General features: G+C 32.6%; 2 protein-coding genes across 2 annotated transcripts in view; one reads left to right on the forward strand and one right to left on the reverse strand.

The window, feature by feature from the left end:
- Positions 1-8,338, reverse strand: part of LOC144317299 (uncharacterized) — a 134,515-nt gene extending 126,177 nt beyond the window's left edge. The window contains exon 1 of the transcript XR_013383252.1: positions 8,255-8,338. The gene's annotated coding sequence lies outside the window, so the exon portion shown is untranslated. The remainder of the gene's footprint in view (positions 1-8,254) is intronic.
- The window catches only part of EYS (EGF-like photoreceptor maintenance factor), a 1,514,868-nt gene that overhangs the window by 554,693 nt on the left and 934,655 nt on the right, over positions 1-25,520 (forward strand). The gene's annotated exons all lie outside the window — the stretch shown is intronic.

A 25,520-nucleotide genomic window follows, 5' to 3' on the forward strand; every position in this document is an offset into this window, starting at 1 on the left:
ACACACACACACACACACACACACGGGGAGAGAGAGAGAGAGAGAGAGAGAGAGGCAGAGACACAGGCAGAGGGAGAAGCAGGCTCCATGCAGGGAGCCCCACGTGGGACTTGATCCCTGGTCTCCAGGATCACACCCCGGGCCAAAGGCAGTGCTAAACTGCTGGGCCACAGGGGCTGCCCCACATAATCTCTTTGACTTCAAAAGTAGAGGTAAATTATAGGCAATGATTTTATGTTAATATAGAAAGAATGTCCTAACATATACTCTTGTTTATAAATGAAATATGCCTCCTTAAGAGTCAAATATTTACTGAAATAGTTATTTCTTTACTTATGTTGTATCAGGATTTTATATTAGCTTTTTACTCCTGCCAACAACTATGTATGGTAGACATAAACTCAATTTATTTTTTTTAAGATTTTAGGTATTTATTCATGAGAGACACACAGAGAGAGGCAGAGACAGGTAGAGGGAGAAGCAGGCTCCCCATAGGAAGCCTGATGCAGGACTCAATCCCAGGACCCAAGGATCACATACTAAGGTGAAGGCAGAGATTTAATCACTGTGCCACTCGGGCATCCCAAACTCAATTTTTGCAGATAATTAAAAAACATAGGCTTTTGTGAGAGGCATAATTTTAGGAATGACTCCCTAAAAATGCCTTTGTATAATCTCTTCTGCTTTGAATGTGAGTGAAACCTATGATTTTGATGAGATATCAGTTCCAGGATTGTGATAAATTATATGGAGAAAGAGAGATTATCTGGATGGACCTAATTTATTACATGAGCATTTCAGGAGCAGAAAGTTTTCTCTAGCTAGTGAGTAAAATGGGAAGACAAAGAGATTTAAAGCATGAAAAAAACTTGACCTGTCCTTGCTGGCATTGATGATGGAGGGAACTACTTTAGAAGGCATGTAGTTTACCTTCTAAAGAATAGCCATGGCTGACATAAAACAAGGAAATAGAGATGTTGGACCTATGGTGTAAGGAACTGAATTCTATCAACAATGAATTTAGAAACCAATTTCTCCCTACAGCTTCTAGATAAGAGCCCAGTCTGGACAGTACCTGATTTAAGTCTTTTGAGACCCTAAGGAGAAAAACCAGTTGAGCCTGGCCAGACTTCTATCCTATAGAACTGTGAACTAATAAACAGGTGTTGGTTTAAGCTGTTAAATTTGTGGTGATTTGATATGTGGCAATAGAAAACTAATATATCTACTGAAGGAAAAGTGACTCCCCAGATATCTTTTATCTAAAATGTGGCAAATGTAGGACTAAACGCCGAAACATTTCCAATTTCAAACCTATGCTTTTGTACTCAGTTCACACTGCACTATACAAATATATTAGGGGCAAGAAAGAGGCAAAAAAAGACAAAGCAGGTGGGTCCGAAATTATAGATTCTTTCTTGAGTTATAGACAATGTAATACAGTTTCAAAAATTGTTCAGTTGACAATGAGGAGATCCAAGTTCTAATCTTGGCACCATAACTAGCTTTATTATTTTCTATACCTTAATTTTTTCTTAAGTAAAAAGAGATTCCTTCCAGTTCCAGCTCCTACTAATTATCTTGATTGTTTATCTGGTCCTCAAACAAAATAGTCTTAAAATATAGAGACTATTCTGACTTATTATTTTTATTATCCCAAGGGTATATACATATAACTGACTATCAATGCATATGTCATCATTATAGGTGGATGGTAACTTTCCTACAGCTACTCTACTAGTTCTTCCTTAGTAACTGTGAGGTAGTGAACAGAACTTCTGAATTGTAAAAGTGATCCTTTTCCATATAGCACTGTAAACCTTGAAGCTAACTTCTGTCCAGGAACCTCATGAAAAAAAAAATTAGTCCATTGGACAAAATCCATTATATCATCTACAAACTCCATAGTTAGTTACTGAACCTAGATGATATGTGATGACATGAGCATTTCTTGGGATGAGATTGAATTGTGATAATTGTACTTAAAAGTATATTGTATACTTTAGTTAATGGTTCACTGCCACTGTTGGCATAATGAGGAAGATTATGGTTGAAAACATTCTTTCATTGAAAGAGCTACTTGTCTTATATCTTCAATTTTTAACATGGCTTTTCTTTCTCACTGGTACATCTTCCTGGTACACAGTCTCCTTGTATTGCTCTTTACCATTCCTTCCTGAAGTTCTCAAGAGCAGGGTCTGAATCAGTATCAGGATAATACTTAACAAATATGTTCTATTTTTTTCACTCCACTTCCACTGACAATAACTTGGTAAAATCTATTTTTATTTATTTGAGGAGTGTATAATAATTGAATTTTCTAAGAATTTCTAGAGTCTAAAAAATAATAGCAATTTTAAAAATTACAAATACTGAAACATAAGGTAAGAGTAAATTTGAACATTTTGAAGCAGGCTGGTATTTTATTGATTATATGAATGCTAATACATGTGTTTAAATGTATTGTGACCCCAGTTTGTTGTCAAAATGATATTCAGCTTCTGTAAATGTCCTATTTGAAGTGGATAACCATATTTTCATGGTAAATGAAATCATTAAAACAAATAGTATACAGGGATTATTTTAAAAGCCTGACTACCTTTATGTCCATCAATACCATTTGCAGATCTACCAGCAAAAAATATTATAAGAGTATTCAAACTGCATGATTCAAGATGTTCAATGATTACATATGGGACTGATATAGAGATTTCTTACCTGATAAATTACATTGAATAAGTCACGTAGGCCCAGTCTGTGAACTTTCATCTTCTTTTGAAACATTAAATATCAGTTATTGCCATAGGAAGAATTTTACACTGGATGGACTCACACTATGATCCACAGTGGCAATCTCTAAATTTATCATCCTCTCCTTTGCTTGTTCTGTGTACTATTACCCAGGTCATGCTATTTACACCAGCTGTATTCTCTTGTTCAGTGAGACTAAAACATTTATCCTCCAGCTCATACACCTGATCTTGTATACCCCCCTCCCCCTAGTCTCACTGGAAACAGGCTATTTGTCATAATTTTGTCTCCTGTGCCTGTTGATTGTTTGAAAACATCAACCCATCATTATAAATCTCTCTCTTCAGTCTCCTAGCAATGCAGTTAACTGAAAAGACTTCCCCAGAAGTGCTTCTTGCTTTTACAAGCTTTACTATAAAAGCAGTTTTAACTCCTTATATGCATTTTTCAAACCTCTGGGCCATTGCTGTTTACCTGTTCTATGACTCAGGAGCAATTAATAAAAATGTGTGTAAACATCTGCTTTTTGAACGATCAAGGTATAACTATCGTCACTAAAAATTATTTTTAAATATCATTCTTAAAATCTATGAAGAAATAAAAAGTTCTTAAAAATCACCCAATTATCTAATGAAAATTATTATAATAAAAAGAATTTTCTCCATATACATTAGGGGTAAAGTTACAGGCATTTGTATCAGGTATTGGAATTGCTGAAATGAAGTTTTAATGGGCTTAGAGTCTGGCAAATAAATAATTAGCCTCAGTATGGCAGCTATACAGACATATAGAGATAAAAGAAGAAACTATCCACTGTAATGTAGAAGAAAGTTATCTAAAAATAATATGGCATATGAATTTAGATTCAAAGGAAAATACACCTTCACAATTGGAGAAGGTAGGAAAAGGGAATCTAAATTATTGCAGGTGAGGCATCTCCAATGAGTGTGGCGTGTTATGATTAGAGTTCCATTCTGTAAATGGTTCACAATGAGGCTAAGAAGGTACACAAGATTTATTGGGTATTTTATTTTGATAAGGATTTTTTAATAGAGAAAAGAAGAAATTATTGAAAGTTATGAAGGAAAAAACATGTAAAATGCTATTTGTGTTTTAGAAAATAAATTGATATGGTAGAGGTTAGTGTAAATCCAAAAAGGATGTTGTTAAAATAATGTCCCTTTTTTATTTTGTTTTTTAAATACTGTCTTTAAATGCACTTGAGACATAGTGAAACTGAGCCAAGGCAGTCGTGAGGGAAATAGAAATGAAAATAGACCCAGGAGGTATTATTATAGAAAAATTGGATATGGGATGGAAGAATTCATGGATGACTCAGACTTCTCTAATTTGTGCTTCTGAATAGAAAAATGAAGATGGACATGAGTTATAAAAGAATTGATAGTAACTAAGGGAAATACTTTCTTGCAATTATAGTTATTTAAATATAGTGATCATATTTGTTAGAATTTATTTATAAAAATAAATATTTATAAAAAATTAAAAAATCTCAGCTGGAGATTTTTTCCAGTTTTATTGAGATATGATCTCTGATCTCTTTTTCTATGAATTTTTGTAATCTTGCTTATTTGTTTTGTTTTGTTTTGTTTTAGATTCCACATGTAAGTGGCAGATCATACAGTATTTGTCTTTGACTATTTCACTTCAGATAATACCCTTAAGGTTCATCCATGTTGTTGCAAATGGCAGGGTTTCCTACTTTTTTATCGCTGAATGATATTCTACTTCTTATAGGGACATATAATATCTAAATGCTATCTAAAAATTACTGTTATATATATTATGTAATAATAAATAATATATAATTGTTAATATGTATTTTGTATCTGTCCCACAAATTCTTTACCCATTCATTCACTGATGGACATGGGTTGTTGCCATGTCTTGGCTATTATAGATAATGCTGCCATGAACATGAGAATGCAGATATCTCTCTGATGTAGAATTTTTATTTCTTTTCAATATAGACCCAGAAGTAAAATTGCTGGATCGTATGATAATTCTATTTTTTTTTAAAAGCTCCATATTGTTCCCCATAATAAATTAATTTTTGATTGCTATTAATATTTGACTATATTTTTCCTTTTGAATAAAGTAATAGAAAACTCTAACACTAACATTTGTTGCATACAGAAATTCTAATACTTCCCTCAAAGGTACTGCATTACTACATTAAGTTAATATACTTGATATAATGTTAAAATCAAAAGTGGTATCTCAATTTAGATTTCAAAAGTTCTTATCACTGAAATATTGGTTAACTATTGCTTTGATAAAAGAGATAGCTGATAGTAAAGCTGATGAATGTCTCTGTATTTCTATTGAGGATAACATTTGTATCATCTTTTATATACCAGCTAGAAATTCAAACTGTGAAAAGTCCTATAAGACTAAATTGTTCCATATACCCCTGCAAGAGCCTGGCCCCAAATTGTTCTTCCTCATCCCTTGTTGCTGAACTCAAATTGTCTAACCAACAGCTACTAAACTATAACCTGGAATCACTGCCTCTGCATCCTGTTCCATGACTACACATCCTCATTTTCCCTACACCTTCTGAGAATGTGAACAGTGTTCAATTCTAAGAACAACTTGAACTTTGAAGAATTTTCATCAATCTTTAATCTTCCTGCATGACACACATCTAAGAACTATTCTTTCTCATTACAACGTTTTAACAAAAGGCTTGAGATAATGACTCTTTTTTCTTTTTCTTCCAGAAATCTCATTGTTGGACAAGTTTTGATTTAATTCTTCAGTACTAGTCAAAAATAAATGTGGGATCTACACTAATTCTTGGTAACAGTAGCCATTGAAAGTCTTACTGCAAGGGAATAGCAACACAGGAATTCCCTTTGTAAGATGTTCAATTTAAATATTCTGTGAAGTACAGATTAAGTTGAAGAGAAACAAATAACTGTCCCTTACATGATCTTAAATATAAATGGAGACTTGATTTCGACCTGTGTCAATAGAAATGGAAAGGATTGGCAAATTCCCTAGTGCAGCAGACTTATAAAAGGATTAGAAGTGGAATTACCTGTACAGGTTTGAGCAATGAAACTATAGATTTAAGTTATTTACAGTAAAGAATATTCATTAAATTTCAGAAAATTTGCATAAGAAAGAAATTTAGAAAAATGAAGGACTGGTTGTTTTCTTTTTTTGGGTGGGAACAGTGGGATGCTGACAAGGAAGAAGTGAGGGAGGTGAGTTTTATTTTAAACTTGAAAGTTATAAAATCATGTGAGGATTTCAGGTAAGTTATCAAGAATGAGGATATGAGGCTTACGAGAAGAAATGATAACAGATGAATGTTTGTGAGTTACTTGTAAAAAGAAAATGGAGTCAATCTATTCCTGAAGGGATTGGAAGGGAAGAGAAAGGAGTGACAAAGGAAAGGGTTAGGAGTGGGCAGAAATGAGATAGAGAAAGAGATTGGACTGTTATTTAAGAAGCTTCAATAAAATCAACTGTGCTTTATTATATTTAAGGTGCTAGCAACTACATGACTTACCATGATTTTATGTACCATAAAATGGGAAAAGAATTCTGAGGCCAACACGTACATCTTAGAATCAAAGATATACAGTATATTTAGGACACAAAAGGGAAATTAACCAAGACACATGAATGTTTTTTAACTATAAAGAAGTGATTAAGTATTTGGGGGCACTTGGATTCTTAGTCGGTTAAGCTTCCAACTCTTGGTTTTGGCTCAGGTCATGATCTCATGGGTGGTGAGACTGGGCCCTGTGTTGAGCTCTGCACTCTACGAGGAGTCTGCTTGAAGATTTTCTCCCTCTGCCTCTCCCACCACATGCAAGCTCTCTCTCTCTCTCTCTCTGTTTCTCAAATAAATAAATATTTTTAAAAAGAAGAAGTGATTAGGTATTTTATAAGAGGACAATTTACAATTCTGAGTCCCATAATGTGTGTATCTGTGTATAGCTGGTAAGTAGAATAGCTATAATAGAAGTAATTGAAAAATTATTTGAAGTGAAAGAGACTGAAACTTTGCAGGAAAAGTCACTCTAAATACTGGCTGTTGAAAGAACCATGCAAAAAAGTTGGGAGAAAGTGTTAATCTGTATGCATTAATTTCTAAAGGAAAATAAAGTTAAATGATTATGTTAGAATAAAGGTTTAAAAGTGGGATAGGAACTCTGCTAGTCCTTTCTATTGTTTATTTGAGTCTATCTGTAGGAAAGAACAGTTACCTCTGGAAAGATTTTCAGAAAACTTGGTGTCATCAGGAGAAGACAAGCTGACTTACAACAGGTTTCAATTAGAATTAGTAAGGGAAAGAAGGGTCTACAGAAAAGCTTAAGTATGGAGGAAAGATGGTTCTCCTGAGGAGGAAACAGACTTACTTGCTCAGAAATGGCTTAAACCCTGGTATCACCACAAGACATTTTCTGGGAATTATCTCTCCTACTTGATATTATTTAGAAAACATTTTGACAAGTGATTCATTACTGGGTATCAAGCATGAACCTCTGATGCTACTCAACAGCAACAACAACAGAAATGTTACAACTTTAAAGTACATTGTTTACATGGTACATTTATCCTTATTCATTTCTCACATTACTGCATTAGTGCTGGATTACTAAGATACTATTTTGGGGAAAAAATAGAAATAATCATTACAATATGTACAAAACTACTGTACTCTTATCTGTGTTCTCATGATACACGGAGACCAGAGGCACCAGTATAATCAGCAATGACCTTGTTAGAAAACTTCAGTTTAATAAAAAAAAGAAAGAAAGAAAATAACGACATGCCCAATCATCCTTTTGTGTTTATCTTCCTTGACATTTTGCTGTCCCAGAACAGGAAAATTTGTACCAGCACTAGGTAAATAATGTGCTCCTCACAAATTTGTTAATCTTCATGAAGGTTAGCTCAGTGTTAATTATAAACCAAAAAGTATCAGCATTAATGCCCTGTATGTTAGTATGATAGTAATAATTACAAATTTTAATAATGCTTGGTGCCAGAAATTGTTAAACATTGACTTACTGAAAGTTGCTTCACCGATTCCTTGGGTTTTTGGAGAAATTGTGGGTTTGTTTTGCTGTTTTAGCCTGTTCTTTAATTCCTAGAAGTTTAATTGAGAGCTTTGGAAGTATTATGATTGGGTTTAGGAGGTTAATCTTAATCACTTTAAGAAAGTGACAGTGATATGCTGGCAAACGTTTAATAACTAGCTCTCTGAGGGAAAAAAATCAAACTCCTGATTCATAGTTTTTATTGCTTTATGTTCATTTTTTTCTGATTTCTGAGATGTACATATGACCACCATGGCTGATTTTAGGTACCAAAAATGTAATGTCAACTGGTTTACAAAACTGAAAATTTTGTAATTGGCTCATGTGAGTGAGCTGGAACTAGCATATTCATTTCATGTTGATGTATTAAAACAATATTGTTTAGTATAAAGAATGAAAGACCTAAGTATTGGTCTTATCTTTACCTTCCACTAATTTGTCTGATCTGATGAGCAGGAACTATATTATTTCCTTCTGCTTCTTCATATCTACCACATTTTCCGCTTGCTGAAAGATATACACAAGAAAGATAGTAGGAAGATAGATGGGAAGTTAGCTATTACTATTCATTTACATTTAGTGCAAAAATAAATTTAAAAAGTTTTTAAGTAAGTAATTTGACTTGAATGTTAACAGAGCAATAGGATAATGAAGATTATCTTTAAAGTTTATTTCACATCAACATATTCATTTTAATTACAATTATTGGAATGTTCAGGAAGGTAAAATTAAATAAGTGGCTCATAGAATTTGTAAATATGAATGAACACATGGCAAAATTTTATTCTTCCCTTCATGACATTACTCTGTGGATGAATTCTTTTCTCTTTCCATAGTCTACATCATTCATTGTTAATGAGGGTGGAAGATCTTACTCTTATGCATAAGGCATACTTACATAAAACATATATCTCTGGCATTAAAATTTCACAGTGTGGATGATTAGAGGAAAAAATAAAGTCCCAAAATATCCCTAGGTTTTTTGTTTTTTGTTTTTTAAGTTGAAGAATACAGGTTTATATCAATGCTGTCTAATAGAACATTCTGTAATGATGGGTATGGTCTGTTCTGTGCTGTACATGACAGTAGTCATGAGGTACATGTAGCTATTGAGCAGTTGAAATGTGCCTTATGTGACTGAAGAATTGGATTTTAATTTAATTTACTTTTAATCAAATTTAAATAACTACATGTACCTTTTACAGTATTGGACAGCACAGTTCTATATTCTGCTGAAAAACCTGATTTAAAGACACGTGTGCATGTCAATTATGAAAAACAAATCATTTTAGCAATTATCTCCCGGTTGCTTGCTACCAACTAGATTTTTTTCCTTATGTGAAAATATTTATTACCAACTGTTTTATAATTCTATATCCTATGGAGTTGCTCTCAGTTCTCAAACTACAATAGGTTCCTATCTAATCACAGATTTGAGGGCTATACATTAGGGAAGTCTCTCTCATTTTCTCTTGGAAATTGAAAATATTCTGGATATGAAGGAATCCAAAATGACTTCCTCCCATCAAGTGATCACCACCCAGGAACCAACCCACTAATTCAAATGTAGAGAAGGAGAAATTCTCAAGTCCACCTTTTATTTCTTCTTATAATCCTCACTTAGAATTGCAAAGCACTCTGAAATCAAAAACTGTAAATTACATTTTTATTATTTTAATTTGTAAAAGGTTATCTTACTGCACATATTCTAAGATGGGAAACTAAAAATCTTTTCTTATCCAATTCCTACATAATAATGTTTAAGTCTATCCTACAGTAATACAAATAAGCATGACCACTATTTAGCACCTTGCTAATTAATTCTGTAGCAACAATAGGTATAGTAAATATTATGACAGGTTTACAGATACGATCTAGCAAAATTAAGGTCATATATACTAGTGAATAACAGAAGCAGGATTCTGAGTCAGGTCTACTGGATACCATATTTATGTTCATAATCACTACTATGTAATGTTACTCATCATGAAAGTAAAAGTAAAATATACTACTTAGAGTGATCTCAATATATGATCATATGTCTATATGTATATGCGAATATAAAAAGAACTGATCTAAATTCTAGTCTAAAATCCTAAAAAATTATAAATCCAATTCTCTAAAAGAAAACAGTGTTTTGGGGCATCTGGGTGACTCATTGGTCAAGCATCTGTCTTCGGTTCAGGTCCTGATCTCTGGTGCTGGGATCTAGCCCATGTCATCTAGCTCCCTGCTCGGTAGGGTTTCTGCTTATCCCTCTCCTCTGCCTCTTCCCCCACTTGTGCTCTCTCTCTTTCTTTCTCTCTCTCAAGTAAATTTAAAAAATCTTTTAAAAAATGAAAAAAGACAAAAAGAAAAATTAGTGTCTTATCATAACTAATTTTTAAATGATAAATTTTTTTCACTGTTAATTTTTTACTATAAATGAATATTGCTTTAAATGGTACAATGTACTATAACCACAGTGAACAAAATTTAAAAGAACAAGTAAGGTAATTTTTGCTGTTTTTGTCATACTGAAATTAAAATTTAAAACAAATCATCATATAACTGATTGGGTCTACAAAAGAAATATAAGTGAGGTCGCTAATTATTTAATGAATAATGAAATTTATGTATCCAATCTAACTTTTCAAAATGAAATAATGGGTTTTCATTGTATTTATAGTGAACTACTCAAGCAAAAATTAATTCAATATGATTGCATTGGATCAATGCAGCAGAAATAAGAGCAGATCCAGAAAGCATAGCAAAATGTTTTTAATTACAAGACGTTAATCATCAAGAATAATGACAGAATTTTTGTTATGAATAGAATATATAATTGGTAAGATCTAGAGAAGGTAAAATTAACTCTTACCTTAAATTATATATGTGTCATAGATTTTTCTTCATTCTTCTAAGTACAGATTACAATTTACCATGGAGCTGTAGCTCCTCCTAGTTGCTTAGGTTTTATATGTAAATGCAAAGGAATATATTAGGCATATAAAATCAAGAGTCACTAATTCAAACATTAAATAAAAATTCATAGGTGGGGTATGAGGAAACAAATGGGTGAAGTCACTTCTACCCCATACATATCCATAGAAAGTCCAGGGGAATGTGAAGTATATCAATTCTTAAAGCATTTACTTAATGAATTAAAGGCTTAACATGGTGTCATTTGATGCATTTTACAATGGTTTTATATGTATACACATACACACACACACACACAATAGTCACTATGTAATAGCCCATATTGTTATATATCATTAATTCTTACAGAACACTCAAATTCATTTTTCAAAGGAAGATAATACCAAATGACAGAAATTTCTATTGTCTTCGCAAGCCTGACGATAATGTGTGTAAAGCAAAAGAATTTATAGAACTAACCACCACTTGAAAAGCTGCCCTTATGAGCTTCTAGACCTAGGTCTTCAGACATAAGAAATTAGCATAAAAGGTATTGCGCACTAGCATTAGGTCTGGCAAAAATTTATCCTGTTTTCTGGTTCTAAGTCAACTCTCAATTTTTGTTTCCATCAATTTGTGGTTTATTTTGATGAGAAACCTGATGAGGAATGGGAACATGTTCCTATATATATGAATATATATAATGAATGAATATATGTGTATATATATATATATATATATATATGTGTGTGTGTGTGTATATATATATATATATATATATATATATATATATATCAGCTTGCCTAGAATTTTCTTGACTGGGAGATTTCAGAAGAGTTAAATTCATCATGGCTTTGCGTTTTTTTCTTCCTCTTCAATAACAAATAGAAGATAGTGTCGTGGGAGTCACATAGGATCCAAAACTGCCATTTCCCTGAAAAGACGACACAAAGGCATTTTCAGATTTATGTTCTCAAAGAACGTGTTAGCTAAGTGTCTTTCTTTCTGCAAAATAAAACCCTCAGATGAACTAGAAATATACAGAAAACCACTGCTTGGTAAAACAAGAGAGGATTCTTAAATTTGAAAGTTGTAGTGGAAAAGAACTGAGATAAACTTAGTAGTGTTATTGATACAAGTCAATACATCATGAAACAAAAATAATTGATTGGAGAAATTTAACTTTCCTTATTTTAAAAAGGTATAAGGCAAAGTAATATTCTAGAAAATGAAATGGAGTTTTAGCTCAAAATTTAAGTGATCTATGTATAGAGAAATGAAAGAACAATGGTCAAGGAAAAGCTCTCCATTGATTTCTGTATTTTTTAAATTATAATTAAAATTATATGTATATTCAGTTGGTTTAATGTGAATAGGAAAAAAAATTAAGACATTCCCAGTTGTGTGACAGAATTATCAATTTTGTGTTTGGATTTTTAGACCATTCATTCATTCAGAAATTACAAAGTGTTCTGCACTTGTGTTTGGTACAGAGATAAAGCCAAAGCATGCAGATTAGCAAAAGAACTGGACAGCAAAATATGGCGGGGCGGGGGGGGGGGAGCGCAGAGGGAAAAAAATAAAATAATTATATCAGGTGTAGGACCAGATATAATAAATCCTAAATAAGCATGAATATCTTTAAATTGCCCTTTTAAAAAAGAAAGTCTGCCAGAACAGATGCAAAACAAAATCCCAAATGATATTTCATTTGCAAAACACACATAAAACTAAAAGACATAGGAATACTAAAAATAAAAGACTAAGCAATAATACATCAATAAATTTGAACTAAAGCAAACACAAGTGGCTATATTGACATCAGAAATCAATATCATCCTTTGGAAACAAATTGGTTTGATACAGAGGACATGAAAATATTCATTCTGGTTTTTAATGAAATGGCCTAACTCATCAATATATAATTTTTCTCATTAAAAAGTAATACATGTACAAGGCAGAAATAGGGAAATTATAGAAAACTCAAAAGCAAAGATTGCAAAATACCTATCACCAGAAGTAAACAGTAATAATTGTACAGTGCTATAGCATTATTTGGATAACAGAGGTAATTTTATTTTATTTTGTATTTTTTTCAGAGGTAGTTTTAGAATTGGTTTTATGCATAATACATAGTATTTGGTCACCTGAATTTTTAATTAGCAATAGCATATTCTTAAAAATTCCCCATAATATTATTAATTTCCCACAACATGGCTTTTAGTAGCTGCCTAAAATTTCATCAAAAGGATATAGTATAATTAATCTCAAACTTAGACATTTATATTTATTCCAATTTACACTTTTATCAAATGTACTGAAATAATTACCTTTCTAGGTATGTTTTGAAGCTTTTCTGGACATGTCCTTTGGACAAACTTGTAAAGTAGAATTTCATGGATATGCCTGTGGGAATGTTTGTCTTTTGCCACAAAGAAACTGTTTTGAGCATTTGGATAAATTATTTCCTAAAGCATGTTGTTTTTCTGCAGTTTGATAGATTTTTTTTTTTTTAGTTTGATAGATTTTTACAATTTGAAGACCAACCAAGAATATGAGAGGGTGCATATTTAACTGCATGTGCACCCTTACTGGTTTTCACTGTTTTTTAAAAAATAGACACCTTTCTTGGTAAAATTATACCTCACTGTTTGAATATGCATTTCACTGCCTGCTAGCAAGGTAGACACTGACATAATAATGTTTCAGAGAAGAAATATTTCTCTGTGTAAATTATCAAGAGAAACAATAACTCAAAAGGAATACATATGTGTAAGTATGCATAAAGATCTTCTTTAGTTATTCCTATTAGTAAAATATTGAAACAAAATAACCTTTATTATAAAAGTGGTTAAGTAGTTTATGATGTATGTTCTTCAGGGACTATTTTACAGTCACTAAAATGGTATGATTGAAGACCAAGTAACATAATGCACAAAAAAAACACAATGTATTATCATTGTATAGATAATATTTTTTTGTAGTTTGAAAGTGCTAATATATGTAAATATTTGAACAAAATTAAAATATAAAAAGAGAATATAGAAAAATATTAAGATTGTGAGATTACAGAAATTATTTTTTAGTCTGCATGCTTTTTAAAAATTTAATATGATTTTATGAAGAAAGCAGAAGATGAATTGATGATGAGCTCAGATGAAATGCAGATGCATTTTTTGTGTCCTCATTTTTATTGTTGTTATCATCGTCACAGTTCAGGTCTTACTGATTTAACAACTGTACTGATAAACTACCACCCTCCTACATACACCCCGTCTCTAGTCTTGACACAGTTTTCAATAGTTGTTCTTGTTTTTACAGAATTAAGTTGAAACCTCCCTCATAGATCATCCACAAAATTATTTGAATGTTTAGCAAAGACTACCATATTTGACTTCCTGAGTTAGAATCCCAGCTCTACTAGTTAATAACAGCCTGATTTTTTTTAAAGATTTATTTATTTATTCAGAGAAAGAGAGAGAGAGAGAGAGAGAGAGGAAGAAGCAAGCGCTATGCACGAGCCTGACGTAGGACTCGATCCTAGGTCTCCAGGATCACACCCCGGACTGCAGGTGGCACTAAATCGCTGCACCACCGGGGCTGCCCAACAGCCTGATTTTCAAGCGGTTACATATCATCCTTGTGGCTAAGTTTTACCTGTAAAATGAGCATACAAAGGTACATAAGCCTGTTGCTGGGCTATTACCACAGTGCTTGCCTAATACATAAGACTCAATGAGTTGTTGTTTTTTTTTTTTTAATAAAATAGTTTCTATGACCTTGATACTCATAGTATTATAAATTCTCCCTCAAGTTACCTTTTAATTCTCAGCCCCATTATGCTGATTAATGATGATATTATTCTATAATGTGTTCAGGAACAGTTTTCACCACACATGCATAACACAAATTTTCTCATATCGGTGCCACATCCCGACTTCTATACCAAAAATCTGGATTGCCCTACCCATGCATTATACACATTTCCACTTCTCTGCTGTCTTAGTCAACTTCAAAATAGCAGTCAGGAAAGTACTTTTACAGTAGTGTGATAGAGCCAGCTCACACTGGCTTATGAATGCCGAATATTAAATTTTTTATAAACTTTGTAAGCTGGTTGACATAATTTTGCTACATTGAAATTCAAAAAGATGGGATGATTTGCACGGGGGAAATTAGATAATGTTATAAATAAGACCTTTCCTCCTCATAGTCTTTTCTTCCAAGAGCAAGTTGTTAAACATTTACCAGAACACTACTGTTTCTTTACGCCTTTAAACTCTTTGATTCCTACATAACATACATTGGACCACTCATTTTAAATCAGAAGACATCACTTCAAGGCTTGCTTTTACGAGTATTTGATATAAGACAAAGTCACTCAGCGTACAGCTCTCAGTGTGCTTCATTTATTTCTGTGGATAACATCGACTTGACAGCTTGGGTAAAGAATAAATCAAATCACATTTATTTGTGAATCATAAACTGCCATAAAGAAATAAAGTGCTACAATTATCACTTAACATTTCATTGTAACTAGATTTTAAAATTAAATATTTTAGAGACATATTATAGTTTTTAAAATGCCACTCCAGAAAAAATATTTTTTTTTACCAAACCATGAGTTGATGTGCAGCTCATAAGCCATTGCCTATGCCTTTTGTAAGTAGAATGTTATGCTGTTGATTTAAGGATTAAAACAAGCACTTCAGTCAAAGCTCTTTTAATTTTGGAAAGTAGGGATGAATTTATTTCAAAACTAATTAATTTAAATTTGGGGGACTTTCACTCAGAAGTGGTTCTTCTAAGGTTTTGTGCCTGATTTTGTATTTGTGATTTTATATTTTTATTGTTAAAGAAGGGTCCCCAAATTTTATAAGCCAGAGAGGTATTTTGGCTTTAATCAGGAACATTTATTTTCTATTCTATCTTGATTCACAGTTTAGACTGAGGGACTGGTTGGTCTGCCTTGTTTTCCCAAAGGGTCTCTCTTTGATGTGTTCGATTGACTCACAGAACCTAAATCAGTCTTGATGTCAGAATGTCTCTGTGCATAACCTGGAGGGTACGGGGTAAATAAAATCTTTAAATTTCATCAAGACCCTGGATTTAAGGCCCATTCAAATGTAAAAGAAAAACTATGAGCTTTTCATTGATCTCCTTGGTGGAGCTCCTGGTGGAGTTGTCAGAAATGAGAGAACATGCATTGCAAAATGTCACACATTTTGTTCAAAGCCGCAGGACTCTGTAGTGCTTCCATTTGTCAGCTGTCAGTTGCATAATTGTAAGTCTTTTTAATCCTACTTTTTTTCTGAATTATCAAAGAAAGATTTCAAGTGCTCGAGATGTATTTCCCCTATATGGAAGTATAATTTGACCTACTAAAGGCCATAAAGACTGGCTATCCTCTTCTGATGGTTACCAAATACAAAAAAAAAAAAAAAAAAAATGACAAGCTAGCGAGATTCAACAAAATTTAACTAAATGTCATTTTGTTTATGTGAAATGCTTTTTAAAATGCATTTGTGATACTTATCTTCAGAAGTTACAATAAAATTATGTAATGATGTTTAATATAAGCACACCCTACTATTTATGTGCCACATGTCATCTCTTACTCATTAGAGGTAAAGTCTAGACTGTCACAGTAGAGAGGCTGGGACATCCAAGGAAGGTGATCCAGCCACATTGGCTGGCTAATTACATGGACATATCAATATTTTGACACTAGTCATGTCGTTATATCCCATTGAATATCAGTCATGTTTATCTAAAATGAAATTGTCCTATATTCAAATTTTAAGCATATCAAAATATTTCTTAGTTTTTATTAAATGTAAACAGAAGTAACCTAAAATAAAATTCTTTTACAAAATCACTTGCTTCTCCAAACTTTTTTTTTATGGTTATTTATAATATTCAGTCTTGTCTACCAAATTACTTTCTTTCCTATGTAAAGACTTCAATATACATAGAAAATAAGATTATAATGTTGAAGATGACTGAATAAGGTATGCATAATCAGAAACAAATAAGCCATATACTATATATGGCTATATAATAAGCCATAAAATTAATCCTAATGATCTCAATCCTTAGACTTTTGAGTTGGAAGGTGGACTGCAGCAGTCTGACTGCTGAAACTCAACAACACATACTAATGGTATTCTGGGCACTCATTCAGATTAATCTAGAAAAGTCATTCCTAAAGTGTGTCTTCCAAGGTATTGCCAAAGCACTAACTTTGTGCAGGCACATTTGACCTTCACCATAGTCATAAGAGGTATGGAGTAGAAACTATTACTTTATATATTGCTAACCAAAGTTTGTTTAACTGTAGCAGAACCTGTTAAGTAAGTGATACTTGAAGAACAAGTTATTTTCTGCATGACATTAGCAAGGGACCAAATAATTTCTTGGAGATAAAACCCTCTGAATTTATTAGTATTAATGTGCATCAAAATTATAACATACCTGCATATATATATATATATATATATATATACACACACACACACACATACATATATATGTATGTATATATGTAAATCTCATAAGTTCTGACAATACTTTAACATGTTAGTTTCAGTCAATACCTGAGATAATAAGTGATTATCTGTGCAATTAAAACAGGACTCTAGGGATCCCTGGGTGGCGCAGCGGTTTAGCGCCTGCCTTTGGCCCAGGGCACGATCCTGGAGACCCAGGATCGAATCCCATGTCGGGCTCCCAGTGCATGGAGCCTGCTTCTCCCTCTGCCTATGTCTCTGCCTCTCTCTCACTCACTGTGTGACTATCATAAATAAATAAATAAATAAAATTAAAAAAAAAATTATACAGGACTCTGACTCATCTCTCTCACTCTGTCATGAATATTATAGCACTATCTCTTGTCTGGTATTGTCTACTTTTAATCTGTCCTCATATGCCTAGTTGCACTTGCATATACACTGTATATACCTTCACCTTGAACAACTCATTTTCCAAAGCTCTCAGTATAGTTGCCTAATTAAACACATGCCTCATTTCACATGCCTTTCTTTCATTTGGTATGATCTAAAAACAGTAAGGGAGCAACATATATGAATTGGAATATTGTTTTTGCTTGTCTTAGCAATTCTGTGAAGGGTACTTTGAATCTCTTCTTCAAAAGCTCCTTCTAATGGCATAGTAATTGTTTTTATGACTTTTCCAATGAACTATGAAGTACTCTAATGTCAGGCCACATTCCTGCGATAATGAAGTCTAAGAGAGAGAAGCCTTCATTTAATCCTGGCCTGATGTATAAGAGTTGCCCCATTATTTTCAAAAAAGAAGTCTGAAAAGATGAGGAGAGATAAGATTCAAATGAGCATCATTATCATCATCATCATCATTTTTATCATCAAGTATTTATTGGTACTTGTTCTTTGCCTAGAGCTCTAAGGACTACTAATGAATTTTAAAAGCCCTGCCCAATCTTGAGGTATGTATAGATTAAAAAATCAAGTATCAGGAAAAGTTTTTGGGAGATCTTTTGAAAATAAACATGGGTTAGACAATGTCTCCATAAACTCCTTTCAAACAATGAGAACATTAGCAAGATGATTATTAACTAAATGCTTAATCCATGCTTGTTTAATCTAATCCCTAAATATATTCAGTAAATTTATAAAGCAGTTCAACATTTAGTACTGTAGGGCATCTCTTGAGATCCATGTATATAATCTAGTTTTATATGAAAATTCAAACTTTAAATCATGATTTTATTTTTATATTAGTGAAATGTGTTTTGCTAATAATTATAATTTATTGACCTTCAACACTTTTTTTTTTTTATACAAACCAGATACTGAAAAGGACTCCTAGGAAAATATTCATTTCCTAGAACATTTTCAGACATCAAGTTCCCAAGAAAGAAACTGAGATCTACATGCAGGGAACTTCTTGAGGATGCTTTCAATAACCATGCCTATAAGGGAGAAACGAAGTAGACTGGGAAAGGAAGATGCTGAACCAAGATGTCATTCTAATAAAAGGCTCAGTTAATCACTCAGGGCTTGCTGAAGCATTCTTCAGAGTTGACTCAAATTGAGTCACTCTCATACACTACACAGCAGCCAGTGAGGGGGCCCAAACTTAAGCAAAGCAGTTCCCTATAGCCAACGAAAATTCAATTTGTGGGGAAGAATCCATTTCCAAACTGTTGACAGGCAACACCTCCAGCAGCAGGAGAAATGAGTTCCTCTCTTTTGAACAAGGATCTGGAATGTTTATCACTTCATAAACCACAGTCAATTCCAACTGCTTTCAAAAATAAGTACACTTCATCTAAAAACTGCTCCCTGTGTATTTTGATTTGTCTCTTTTTCTGAGTAAAACCAAGAGGGTAATTACTGGGAAGAACTATGACTTCTGTCATTGAAGCAGTTCTTAATACTATAGCTGACTCATCTTCCTGCTCCCCTACTTAAATTCTATTACTTTCATCCTTATTTGCTAAAATATGCTTCTTAGTGGATTACCTGGTGAAGTAATACAGAATGTTATGCCTGAGAGTTCTGCTCTCTTAGTAAGGCTGTAGCTGATGTATTTTGTCTATTTCCTGATAACACTGGGCAAAGAAGTACCAACAAATATACGTCCAGTAGGTCAGCTTGATGCCACATGTTTTCATCTTTGTCCCTATATTATAACAGCACCTTATATCATCCTGAGAGCCTCCACCAATAACTCTGTAAGGATAATGACTTCTTTCCTTACCTGATTATCTTGGCACAAAGAGGGTAAAGTGACTATATGGAAATCTAGTGGTATCCTCTTTATTCCCTCCCCCAGGTAATTAGGACCTGTAGATGATGGAGCTTGTATTTTTAGGAATGCAAAGCACAATTTCCCAGTGGTTCACAGAGAGTGATGATATATGATCCTACTCTTACTTTTACCCTTGGTTCCCAATTTCATGTATTATACTTAATTTAGGACATAATATCAATAACATGATCATTATGAGTGTGTAATGCATTCTATAAGATGGTGCCCCATCCCCATAAGCTCTCATCTCCAAGTTAACACCTAGCAGTTTGGGGATGATGTAGTGTAATATAGAGCCATTGGATTTCATGGTTATATGATCATCAGTACGCTTTTCTATAAAGTAGATTCCTTGGTCCACTGAGATGTTATGAGAAATTTGATTTTGGGGGTCACCACTAAATAAGCTCTTGATTAGTAATGCTGGCTAAATGTCTCTTGGCAGGAGAGACAAGGAAGATATATCCATATCTAAAATAAGTGTCAATTCTAGTCAAAATGAATCACTTAAGTTCAGTATAACCTCCTGACTACCATGTCACTGACAACTTAGGTCTCTATTCCTAGCAGATTGGGTATTAAAGGAAAGCAATAACTGTATTAGTCTTGGAACATGAGTATCCATACATAGAGCCCATGCATAGCTTCTATGTTTAGCATCTACTTTGTTCATGCCTATTGTGGTTGCTGAGGACAGAGATGACTGATATTAACTGAGTTCTTTTGTAGGTGGCTATCTTCATGCTAACCTCATTAATCCATATATATGTCTCTTTTTCATATTTTTTGACTCAGATTGTCTTATACTTTTCCTTCCAGTCCAGTGATAAACCAGCCAGGTTATTTTCCACCACTTATGAGTCCAGGTATATTCTTATTTGGCCTACCTCTAATTCTATCCAAAGACAAGGACAACAACTTCTTGAATGAAAATCTTCCTATTGGGAGGATTTTTTTTTCAACTTTATCTTTGTAGAAAACCTCTGAGTGAAGCTACAGGAAAGTTGCCATCATTTTCAGTTTATATCCATAAACCGAATGAACCCATCCACAAACCATGCTCATGCTTTGTTCATCATCCTTCAGATGGTAATAAGGGAGGGACTCTTTCTAGTACAGCCACAGTGTGAATTGAGGGAGAGCAGCAGTGCATAATATAGGAGCACAAATTACACATGATCTCTGGTCTACTCATATTTGATCCCTGATATACCATCTACAATGGATTGTTACTGCAAATGCCCAGTGCTTAAGATTTATTAAATGAAACTCTGCCCATGTGGATATTTGATGTCTTATAGTCTTATGTCTTATAGTCACCCCTACCAGGGTCCAAAAGTATGGTAGGAACTTTTTTTCCAAGTTTAGGATAATTCTCTGCTGCATAGGCTTAGCCTAGAGTCTATGATCATCCTCCTCAATATTCCCTACATTGCATATTTTTCATTGCAGACATCTTTAATAACATAGAGATGATTGAGATGAATGACCCAAAGAACAAGATAACATGTGCTACAGAGTTCAATTAATTTAGTAAAATTATTGTACGTTAATCTATTCAAATATATCTTTTGCCATATTTCTTGTCCTTTTCCTTTCCTTTTTACTTTTAAAATACCAACTTAAAGTAAGTGAGAGTCCCTGATACCAGCCCACATTTCTTAGATGCTCTGTTCTGTTTTCTTTCTTTCTTTCTTTCTTTCTTTCTTTCTTTCTTTCTTTCTTTCTTTCTTTCTTTCTTTTTTTTTTATCTCTGGGCATTTCAACCTAATAAATTCTACTGATTTGTTTTCAAATTCAGTGGTTGTTTCTCAGCTATGTCTAGTCCACTGAGAAGCTCACTAAAGGGATTCTTCATCTGTAAGTATTATTTATTAGCATTTCCATTTGAATATTTTTAATAATTTCTTTTTTTTTTGACATTCCTCATTGATTGATTCATTGGTCAAATATTCACCTGTTTTTATATGTTAATTGTATTTTGTATTTCCTCTCTGATAGTTTTAAACTCTAACTCCTTTTTTATCTCATTCCACTGATGATTTGTGGGTATGGGTTTTTTTCATTTTGTTTTTTTTTTGCTTTTTGTGAGTGTCTTATAATTTTTAAATTTATTTACTTTTAAACAAAACTGTGAATTTTCCTACATTGCTCCTGAAAGAATAGCATTTGTTGGACTGCCTGCCTGGAAACACTTTATGATAGTTGATCTATTTTTTTTAATTTAAATATTGTTGATAATAAAATATCTTGCTATAAAATTCTCCTTTTGATCTAAAAAGGTTTTTTTTTTTCCATTATCATATATCATAATTTAAAATGGTTAGAAGTGTCCATCTGAATTTTCAAAGTCATTGATTCCTAAGTCCATTAATTATGTGATTATTGCATGCTTGCATTAATTTATTAGGTCATTCATATACCATCCTACTATGTAAGTTGTAATCGTTTTTAAAATATCACCATAATTTGGATGTTTTAACAGTAGATAAGGATAGATATACTTTAAAGATAATCTGATAAAAGTTGTTAGCTAATTTTTATTAGGAAATATTCAAGGAAAATTTTAAAAATGAGTTAGAATTTTAGTAGGACCTGGGTAAAATCAGGCTTCAAATAAGCAGAGATAAGGAAATAAAATTCCAGATAGAACTATCAGGAGTAACAGATATAAGAAAATATAATATTTAATTCCAATCTAGTTTGTTGAAAGCAGTGATTCTCACATCTACCTGTGCTTTGAAAACATCTGGAGAGACATTTTTAAAAATATAGATTGTGTGAGGCATACTCTTGGTTAGTGATACATTGATATATAGATAGAGCCATGCTTATTTGCATATAGTATTTCTGTTATAACATTGTTGATGCATGTAGATATTTTACTGATTGTGCTTCTCAGTTCATATTCTTTAATGGCTTATTGCTGAAAATGATTCATTAATTTCTGTTGTGAAAATGTTCAATACAGAGACACATGTTGACGCGGTCTGGTAAAGAGGGTATTGAAATGGCAGAGGCCTGGGAAGTGCCTTAAATGCCACAGGTAATCATCTACCCTGCTAGGAAAGGAAGTTACCTATACTATTAATGAAGTCAAGGACTCTAATGTTAGAATTACAAACTGAAAATATTTCAAATACAATCTTGTATGTGGTGGATATGTTTACAAATATTAAAACATTTCTTTCCAAAGAAACAATAGTGATATATATAATGTGAGTTGTATGTTAAAAGCACTTAAACTTCACTGGGCCGAAGATTTGTGGCATTAATTTTTATGAATGATTTTCAGTAAGGTCTGTGTGTTCACAAATATGCAAATTTTTATCTAGAACTGTATGGAAACCTATTACATCTGAAAGTTTATTCTTTTTAAAAATATTTTTCAGGTAGTAAAATGACGCTAAAGCTGAAATCTCTAGCACAGAGGGCAGGTATTTTTTTAGGTGCTCCTAACTGTGTGCTGTCCACCATCAATGTTAGTAAATTATGTTTTTTTTTTTTCTTAATTTTGTATGTATACCATTTATTACTAGTTTTTATACCTATATTACATTTATAACTTTATATAACTACTGGATCAGTTCTGTGCCTATCCAGCTTTTAAAAAAAGATCAAGTAAATCTAAAAACTAAGTCTGGAAATAGTTTTAACTGATAAGAACAAATTAAGAATCAACCTGTGATCCCAAGAAAAAGAAGCAAGTAAAATTCTATAAAGTTCTTATTTTTTATTAATAATAAAAACAATGTAATTTTTTGCTCTCTTTAGGGATTGATATGTTGATATTTAGTAACTATGGAATTATTATTCCAAGATATACTTTGTGGTTTTGTAAGCCCCAAAGCAGGCAGCGAGATAGCAGAAAATAAAATAGGTTAGACATAGCAAAAAGTAAAAATAGATGATAGATAGATAGATGATAGATAGATAGATAGATAGATAGATAGATAGATAGATAGATAGATGATAGATAGATGATAGATAATTATCATGTTTCTTCTCTTATCAAATGAAACCCCAATGTTCATCATTAAATTATCTGCAAAATATTTATTACAATCTGATGGAAGTAAGCTGTGAAGGTACATACCAGGTCAATGGGAACTAACTATGGAAGAAGTCCAGAACCATGACTGATACAAAATAGATGCTCAGTGAATATGCGTTGGATACATTAATGAGCAGTAAGAAGTATTTGATGCATAAGGCAAGGTAGGCAAAGAATTAAGACTGAGATTTTGAGCAAGCCTTTGGTAAGGTCTAACACTAAATATTATTTATTTTTTTTATTTTCTTGGATTCATGAAGACAATATCAAAGCATTCAAATTTGAATCCTATAAAGAAGATCAATGAACATATTGTTATAATAATAAATTATTATATAATCACTTTTCATCTTTTGCATGCTGTTAGAAATGCATACATACTCTCTGGAAATCTCTCAACTATGCTACAATGTAGATATTTTGATCCATAATTTACAGATGAGTAATTTAAAGTTTGGATAAGTTGGTAATTATATTTTTGTTGTACTTATTTTTTTAGTTATTTTTCATTTCTGGAACATAATAATGGCTTTCCATTTATGGTGGTGATACGATTTCTATTATTTTCAGATTTATTATGATATAATTTATAAAACTGTAAGATATTTAAAGTGTACAACATAATGATTTCGTGTATATAAGAATTATAAAAGGATTAATCCCATCTAGTTAATTAGAACACCTCAGAATTTTTATCTTTTTAGGAAAATATGTAAGTTATATCTCTTAACATATTTCAAATTATACAATACAATATTATTGACCACAGTCACTGTGTTTGTGTACATTAGATCCTGAGAGCTTATTCATCTTACAGCTGAAAGTTTGTGTGATTTCAACAACCTCTTCCTGTTTCCTCTACTCCCAACACCTGGCAACCACTTTTCTTCTCTATTTCTATAGGTTTGACTTTTTTTCTTAGTTTTTTTTTTTTTTTTAAGATTCCACAGATAAGTGATACTGTGCAGTACTTGTCTTTCTCTGTCTGACTTAGCTTAATGTCCTCAGAGTTCATGTTGTCAAAAACAACAGTATTTCCTTCTTTCTCAGGGCTGATAACTATCTATAAGAGATCATTTTGAACCAAAGTCTAACACTCTCTGCATCTTTATTATTTTTTAATTTATCATGAAAGCTTCTCTGTTTGAAGGTGGGGAAAAATAAAGATTCCATTAAGTAATTTCCCTTCCCTGCCTTTCAAGCCTTTCAAGGTAAGACATGCCTTTCAAGCACACACCTTAGAGGGATCACTTCATTCCAGATTCTGATTCTTACCATTCCAAGGACAGACAGTTTCCCCAGATTCTCAAGAACTGTTTTGTTCAACACAAAAACAGATGGGTAAAGCAAAGTATAAATACACGCATACTCACACCACAATGATCTGGAAGAATGAAGCACTGAATCAGACAAACACAATTTAAGCCCTCATGGAGCTAAGCTTGGAAAGGAAAAGGTAAACAAACAAACAAAAAAAGATAGATGAACAAATTTTTACTTGCAATGGGGAAAAACATTAAAATTAGGATAACGGTGATTGTGATTGGGGAAGGGGATGCAGTTTTAACTACTGTGGTCAAATAGGCCTCATTGAGAAAATGTCACTTAAATAAATATTTGAGAAAGAAAGAGATGAATTGTGTAAAATCTAGGATAAGAGACTGCTAGGAAAAGAGACCAAGTTTTTGAGGAAACACAAGGTCAGTGTAACTACAGCGGAGTAGTCAAGGATAATGATAGAATAAGGTGAAGTTAGAAAGGTAAAAAGAGGACATGACTTGAATGGTGCTGAAGTATTAGGGCATTAAAAATGAAAAAAAAAAAGAGGTTTACAAGGAACAGAATGTCCAAGTCAAATGATGATTACATTCTTAGTCTCTCTGGAGGTTACTTAGGAAGTCAAATTAAGACTAGTTTACTTAATGAATAAAACAGTGGGGGAA

Source organism: Canis aureus, chromosome 7, assembly GCF_053574225.1.
Source record: "Canis aureus isolate CA01 chromosome 7, VMU_Caureus_v.1.0, whole genome shotgun sequence".
Taxonomy (NCBI): domain Eukaryota; kingdom Metazoa; phylum Chordata; class Mammalia; order Carnivora; family Canidae; genus Canis; species Canis aureus.